Below are 8,861 nucleotides of genomic sequence, written 5' to 3'. Positions count from 1 at the left end.
TTGCTGCTGCTAGACTTTCGCAACCATAGCGTCGTTGCGAGTTCTGCAGTGGAACTGTCGCTCTATTCTTTCCGCTTCCACAGATTTACACTGCCTTTCTACTCAGCTTAATCCGGATGTCATAATTCTGCAAGAAATGTGGCTTTCAACCGACAAACACTTTCATATCAAAAATTACCGTTCATTTCGTCTAGACCGCCAGTCAAGAGGCGGGGGTTTACTAACTTTAGTCTCTTCAAAATTTTGCCACAGGGCTGTGGTATCTTTTCAACAAATGTCCCCTGACTGTGAGATTTTGGCAATAGACTTTGTACTTCCTGGGTGCTCTCCATTTTCAATAGCAAATTGTTATTTCCCCAATAGAGTCCAGGAAGTTAGACCTCTGGACTTTTTACTCGTAAACTGTAAAAACCCAGTTCTCGTGGCTGGGGACTTCAATTCTCACCATGTGTCTAGGTGTTTTAGGACTAATACATGCGGCAAGCGCCTTTGGGACTGGGTTTCTGATCACAACCTGATGTGCTTAAATTCAGGATCGGCCACTTATCTTCGCTCACACACTCAATCTGTTTTAGATCTCACGTTCATTAGTCCTGGAATTGGCGTAACGAATTGGTCGACAGTTGATAGCGGCACCTCAAGTGATCATATACCTATTCATTTTGATATCATATGTCGTGTTACTCCAGCGTCTTCTCAGTTGCGGTCACATGTAAATTATGACAGACTTCAGACGGCGTTGCGCTCTGCCCTTGCTCCAGTGTCTAACATCGCCGAGGTCCACCAGTCAGCAAGCATATGTCTGGCTATTGAAGAAAGCCGTAAAAAGTCGGAGTTCCTGGTGAGGCCAACAAAAAGGAATTGTTCTAACTGGCGGAATGCGGACTGTACAAGAGATTACAGGCGGAGGAAGGCAGCATGGAAAAAGCTTCTTCATAACCAATGTCCGAATAACTGGAGTGATTATAAATTTATTGCAGCCACCTTTAAACGCACAGTTTCCCGCGCAAAGGAAAAATATGACTAAGAACACTTCGATTATCTTTCAAAGGCGGGCAACCGACGTGCACTATTCGGTTTTCTACGGTCTAGGAAACAGCTCATGTCCTCTCATAATTTTCAGTCATTAGTTATGTCACCTGTAGAAGCTATCCAGGCGGTTGAATTAATAGCCACAGGCCTGCAAAAGCGGTTCTCGTCTTTACTACCTTTGCGACCACTGTTGTTTGCACCAGTCGTGCCAAATGATAATGCCTCACAAGTAAATCTATCAGAGCTTTCACAAGCTGTCCAGAGATTGCCAGCTGCTGCTCCACGTCCTGATGGTGTTACCACAAAGATGCTCAAGATTTTATTTGAAGAGCCTCCCAACTCCTTATTGCACCTAATAAACTACTCTCTCAAACACGCTTGGATACCTTCTGAGTGGAAGCTGTCCAAGGTGATCCCTTTACTTAAAAATCAGGGTGGAGGCTATGAATTGGATAATATTAGGCCAATTTCTTTAACATCAAACGTGGTAAAGTTGATAGAAAGGGTGTTACTAATTCGGGTGTCAGTCATTGTGGACCGCAAAAGTATACTCAGCCCGTGCCAACTCGGTTTCCGGCCACGGTGTTCGATATGGAATGTACATGCTGATCTTGAGAGCAGAATTCTCCTTGCTCGTCGTCAACGCCTGGTCGCGGATTTGGTTACGTTAGATGTCGCCAAAGCTTACGACAGTGTAGAACACTCCATCCTGATACATAGGCTACAGTCTCTTCAATTTCCAGATTATATAGTTGCATGGATATCTGCATTTCTTCATAAGAGAGAATTCTTTTGCGTCCATAATGGTGTTCATTCAGAGATGTATAGACAAACGCGAGATGTACCGCAAGGAGCTGTTTTTTCTCCGGTTCTCTTTAATATTCTGTTAAGCTCAATGCCTCTCCATCGCCATGTACGCACTTACGTCTATGCGGACGACATTGCGTTTTTTGCTGCTGCGCCGGATATACATTCTCTGTATGGTCTGTTGCAGTCATATTTGAATACACTTGAGCACTGGTTGAGCGCATCACACCTGAAGTTAAATGTTGGCAAGTGCGCCACTCTTGTTTTCCCTCTATTCACTCCTGTAGTGGGCTCTCTCACTTGCCAGTTAAAAATAATACCGCAGGTTCAATCCCTAAAATACCTAGGGGTCATTTATGACAACAAACTCACCTGGCGACCTCACATTGACCACGTCGCGGCGAAAGGGGCTCGTGCCGTGGGTATGTTACGGAGATTATGTCATCACCGGTACGGCATGCGCAGAGATGCGCTATTAATGATCTACATAATGTATGTCAGGACAATTTTAGAATTTGGATCTGTGTTGTTTTCAGGCTCGGCTACATATAAACTTCGCCCTCTCGTCCTTTTAGAGAGGGAAGCACTTCGCATGTGCCTCGGCCTTCCAAAATTTGTGGCTATCAATGTGCTGTACCTTTAAGCCCGCATTCCGTCTCTCTTATCACGACTTCAATTTTTAAATGTGCAAACTTACCTCAGGATCTATGAATCCCATTTCCACCGTTCCCAAAGCATTTTCTGTTCTCAGCCGACCTCCTTTTTTGGTGTCCCCTGGTCTCGTTTCAATTCCCCTCAGGTAGTGTTTGTGCAAAGATTACTTCAACCTTTAGATGTAAACATTTATGATATCCTTCCTGCGCTTCGCAATGGGCCCCTATCCACATTGTTTTCGACGACATATTCCCAAAAAATGCAAAACTTTTGCCACCGAGTATTCTAAATGGTCTTCTAGAAGATCATCTGAGGACCCTTTCTACAGATATAGCAATAGCCACTGATGCATCGCAATGAAATGAAAAAGCAGGTGTGGGAATATTTTGCTCGCATTTAGACTGCTCCTTTTCTCTGCGCCTTCCAGATTTCACCCCTATTTTTCAAGCAGAGTTTCTAGCAGTTGTACTTGCTCTACGCAAGCTAGACCCATCTATTACAGCAGTTGCAGTAATTACTGATTCTTTATCTTTGTGTTCGTCCCTCGCTGCACATGTTAACGGTCCCATTTTATCAACTTTCTTATCCCTACTTCCTCCGCATTTGAGCCTTGTTCATTTAGTATGGGTTCCCGGTCACAGCAGTGTGACAGTAAATGAGATTGCTGATAATCTCGCAAAGGCTTCTCTCAGCGGCCCCGTGTTGCCAATCATTCCGGCTACAGCCTATATTACAGCATCTAGATTTCGGCGACGTGAGTTTTTAAGCACGCAAGACACATCACTTTTAACACCGGCGGATTATGAGCACCTTAAATATTATTGGAACAGGAAAATGTGTTGCTCTCGGCAGCTTGAAGTATCACTGACGAGGCTGCGCTGCCGCATCCCCCCTCTAAATTTCTATTTACACAAGTCGGGTTTGGCGCTCTCTCCCCTTTGTGCATTTTGCCGTGAGCCTGAATCTATTGAACATTTTTGGCTGTATTGTCGCCGATTCAACTCTCTGAGAAAACGGTTGCTGGAGGAGCCCTTGCAGCATCTTGGCCTTAGTTTGAGCAGCCCGCTCTTGCTATCATTTGGCGCCACCACATTTGGGTTCAGCCAAAGATCTGTTTGTACCGCTGTTCTAAATTTCCTGATAGAATCTCACCGACTTCCTTGCTAAGTGTTCCAACCTTTTCTTTTCTATCAATTATTACATTTTGACTAAATCATTAATATTTAATCCCTCTCTTTATTATTATTCCTAAAATTTTAAAATCAAAACACTCATCCCTTTTCTGTTCATGACGAAAAATTCACCGGTGTTGCGCTCCCACGTGCTTTTCCTTTTTGTTAACTGCGTTCAGGTGAATAGCCACCCGATTCTTGGCCGATCCCCCAGTGGTGGTATGTGCCATCTTTTGATAGGCTAACAACAACAACAACAACGTGCGACGTTCGGCTGCGTTCGAAACGTGGCGCGTGGAGGCGAAGCGAAAGCGGCGCCGGCTTTTGACAGCGAACTGACCGAGCGAGAGGGCGTGTTTTTCTGCCAGAAAGGGCAGCTACGGACAGCTCACACTCGAGAGAGAGCCGCTGACACGGTTCGGGTTCAGCCATCGCTGACACGGGGGCGTAGCGCCTCGTCAACGGCCACACCACGAGCCCGGCTGACTCCAAACTCGAGGTCTACTCGGGAGGCCACAACATCACACCTCGGCCACGGCGTCCTGAATCCGTTCATCACTGTCTACTGGAAACGGTCCTGCTCACCACGATGGGGCAGCATCCACGGCACGGCGTACCGGAGCCGGCCCAAGGAGATGCGCCAGTGGATGCCACGGCGAGTGCGCCAAGAAAGCGGAAGCTGCGGCGGCCGCTACACCGCGACCAGGTATAGAGCCAATCTCGCCAATAGCCGCAGACAAGCTACTTGCGTTGTCTGCGCTCTTCTAGTACGGGTAGAAAAGAGGCATTCACCGGGACGTTACAAACGCACTGCAAGCTAAACTCTCTCTGTACGAATGCCACTCAAGGAGGATGTTCCGTTACAGACGTGTTTAGTGATTTTAATGCAGAGAGCACCAAAGCTGAGACAGTGTAGAGGCACAGACAGGATGGGCTAGTCTGTGGCTTTTTTTTTTGAGCTCCAGCTACTTTGGCCTCTCTGCTTTCACTATTCGAATGGATGAATGGAGAGCACTGAACTTCACAGAGCATCGTGAACTTCAGCCATTTGCCATATGTTGTTCACACAACTGGGCCAACGCTCCCTGTATAACTGCCTGTAGATGAACGACGCACGACCACCAGTAGTATTCACGGTGTGCCAGGTAGCTTGGTTATAAAAAATTAATTGTATAACGTCATTTACGTTATAGCACAAATTACACTGAATGATTCTGCTTAATTTACGCGACGAACCTCGCCCGTGACGGAATTACATGTCTACAAGGAATAAGGAAAAAAAGTGCCAAACTACTTCACTCGATCAGTACAGTCGCATTGGGGAACTATTCCAGGACTCCCCATCCTCTAGCTAGGCGAAGTTAATATCTGTTGGGATAGTTATGCTCCACTATTGAGCTCCCCAACAGAATCCCCACTTCAAAAGCCAGCTGTACTCGGTCCTCCCTAGTTACACGACCACACCGACTCTATTCGATACCTTTTTCACTCCTGGTCTATCTGAGTAACGTCCTCATCGGCCAGCCTCAAAATTAATTGTACACGAACAGATGCATAGCAAACGTCCTCCACTAGATACGCCGTGGGCGTTGCGGTATTGTTTGAAACCAAACACTGTGGTATGCGACTGGCTTGCCAATAAGCCTGGCCCAATCTGGATGAATATAGTTTATAACAGTAGAGCTCGTTCTCAGTATCGCAAAGCGTTGCCGACAAAGTCCGGTGTGGCCAGATGTGGACGCATTAAAAGGAAACAGCAGAAGAGACGACAGAGGGTACAGACAACTACCGTTGTCTCTCCTCCACACAACGGATTGCATACGCCCATGTACATTTATTGCTTTCGGTGTATCGCACCTTTCTCTTTGTCATTACGTGCTTCTGTCATTTTTCGTGGCCGCAAACAGTCACGCCCACCCACGGTCCAAACTGTTTTTTTTTTCAAATGAATCCGGGCAATAGACGTGAAAAAATAAGCCGGTAAGAAGTACCTTATTGAAAAACTGTGTAATCGTTTTTATTTGTACGAGACACCATACTCTTAAAAACGCTTTGCTGTGATCAGGATATTTCCAGCATTTTGTAAAACAATTCAGGAAAATTAACCAAATAAAACCGCCCTATTCCACCGCACAATTGCTGTAGAACATGCAATGGTGGTCACAAAAGCTCCTAAATATACCACTACCACTTTAATGCTTACCAAACTATAAAAAGGTCTGTGTATGCAGGTATTCAGGTTATGTGGCCTGTGTGTGAGCGACCCTTACGGTGCAGCCACTACAGTGTGCGCGGCCATTACAGAACGAGTGGCTAGATCAAAGATTTCTCGTTGTCTCTACATTTACTAGGCTTTATTCATAGCATTGCAGTAGTAATTCAACCAATTCAGCACAATGTTCACTGTAGAGAACGAAAACATAATGCGATAATTCAAGAACGTTCGTGTTGCACAGCGACGGTACCGTATTGTACATTTAGCTTCATTGTTTCGTTGAGTATCAAACACCTTTCTCATGGCTGACAAACAAAATACTCTGTAAATAATTGTCATGCGAGAATTGCTAGAATTACACCCCCAATTCCACCACTCCATGCTAATAATAGAGCTACATCTACGCGAAGCTTGCTAGGCACTTCCGCTATGTGTGAGGAGGGCAAATACTGACTAACAATAAGGAAGGTAAGAGCGCAGGGACGAGAAAGAAGAAATGACGTAAACGGTACCGCCTCGTTTGTGACTTGTTCTTTCGGGTCGTTCTAGCATTGTTTCGTTCACTGTGGTAGCCGCGCACCAAGAGCACCAGACTTCCATCTAACAGAAAAACTGAGTATTCATAGGAGCTCCGTTGCCCATAGAAGAATACATGCTGTTTTTACTTTTTGTGCCTCACTGTCATTCAGTCGAAATGCATAAGTCACGCCAGAAAAAAAAAGATTCTTTGTTCAACCCTGCAACACTTTTGTGTGATCCTTGAATGAACGACGCTCAACTCATCCTAAATTCATCTATTAGCAAAATAGACTCATCGGTTCCAGCCAGGCACGAGCTCTTCACACATGTCAGATGCCTGGGGCACGAAACTCTTGCGTGTTGGCGGCAGCTGCGACGCCCGCTGGGAAGCCAGCCACTGTGGGACATAGTATAGTTTGAAAGTTCCTATTCGTTCGTGTAATTTAACCTGCTGCGCTCCAGCCATGTCTTCGTGGGATACAACAAACTGAAGTTACTTTTTGACATGCCTATCAAGGATCTCTGACGCAAGGTAGTATCTCCGCTGCCCTTATGAAAAATAAGGACCAAGCTACATAACTTCACTGTAACTGTTAAAAATCAAAGCATTCAGAAGCTTTTTGGACGTGTAATTTATGACATGTACGTAATGGCGAGTCCCACGATGCCCTTACGTCTCTCGCAGTCTGTACGACCTTGAATGCGCCCCTTAACCAGCCATGTGCCTTTTGCCCACGTTTCTCTACGTGATACTTTTATTGTGCGTCGAAGCTAAGACGCAAGAGCTCATGGCAAGGTAGCATATCAGGAGGGTAGCTTGCGTTTTTTTCTGTGAGCGACAATCACAAACACTCGCATATTAGTGCTAGCTTCGAACTTTCACATAATCGCCACGTGCTGCCGTGCTCAAGGCGCACTATTACTATCAATGAGCCTTCCCATGCCATCAGCAGAATTCGTCAAGACTGATTTCTCATGTGCATGCCATGCCAAAACTGCGGATACCAGGAAGACTCTTGTATACCCTCTCATGCAAGGCACATCGCCTTATCATTCTCATATTCTCGGGCATGCACTAGTGATTCAATTGACGCTATAGTCTATGTAACATTCAAACCTTTACCACCGTTCATATAGCGCACAATAAACAGTACACAATTAACAGTTATATTTCTTGCTGGCGCAATAATAAAAAATGCTAACACCATTACGCAAGCCACTTTTTTAACAGGTTTCTTGGAGCAATATACACTTACGAGCTTCATGAGATGAAGAAATACTGCGAGATCACTCGTTGCAAGAGCTGGCTCTCCCAGTTCAATAACAAAACATACTAACGCGCATGCGGCTGCTGCACCAAGCGGTAGATATTTAACTTGACATTTTGAGTATTTTTCTACTTTACTATCTTTTAGATTAATTCGAAATTGCTATCATTTCAACATTTTAGACATGCTATGATAGACCTTGAAAATACATTCACCAGCTTCAAACATGTCTGAAATATAGGCCAATTTCTATCTTTTCCACGCAAGCTTTCACTGTCCAAACGTTATCGATGCCAGTATATGTCATCCTCTATCCTCTTAGAAGCAATGCCTAACGCCTACATTTCTTCGCGTATCCTAGCCGATCTGCATTTAATGCCTACACGCAGATCTTACCCTAGTTTAATTTCAGAGTGTCTAGGTTTCACGTGACCATAAAACTTCTCCTTTCTTTTGTTTTTCACGTCGGCAGGGTCCCTTTGGCGTCCGAGTTCCTGCTCGCTGGACGAACTGGACGGTCAGCTCGAGGACCAATGTTGTACCACCTGAAACAATTCTAGTCTTTATCGCTGCTGCGTATGTCCCTGGGTGGTACCACGTCAACATCATGGATCTCCCGCTGATCCCTGGCTGCCACAGTACGGTGTGGAAGACATACCGGAGGCACCGCCTTCTGTTCATTGCCTACGTTACCGAGGACATGGTGTACACCTATCTAGTCATTGATATTCAGAGGACTCCCATATTCTTCAGAGGTAACGAAACCGCAGCATCGTCAGCGCCAAGTGCCCGCAAGAAAGTAGCTGTTCTGGTTGTGATTTGCTTGGCGTATATTGTCACCTCTCTAAACGACCCGAAAACATTCATGGCCGAACGCCACCTCCCACATCCTGCTACGTCCACCAGGGACCTTAACGAGATTTTGCTCGAGTTCTCCAGGAAGTGGGACCTCCACTTATGGTTCCAAGTGACCTCAGATCTGGACCCTCATCAAGGTGACACGGGAGAGCGCCTACTGAACATACGGAACAGCACAGCGTTTCGCCTCTGGGTAGCTTTGGTAGCTTTGATGCGTACGATCACCGGCCAGCCAAGAGAGAACCAAGTGTCAGTCCTGTACGAGAACTGCAGTCGAAACGTTCTGGGTGTCATTGGCGCTTTACAATGGCAAGACGTGGAACACGCCGCTGCTAT

This window comes from Amblyomma americanum, chromosome 4 (assembly GCF_052857255.1).
Source record: "Amblyomma americanum isolate KBUSLIRL-KWMA chromosome 4, ASM5285725v1, whole genome shotgun sequence".
In the NCBI taxonomy this organism is placed as follows: domain Eukaryota; kingdom Metazoa; phylum Arthropoda; class Arachnida; order Ixodida; family Ixodidae; genus Amblyomma; species Amblyomma americanum.
This window is presented reverse-complemented; position numbering follows the sequence as displayed.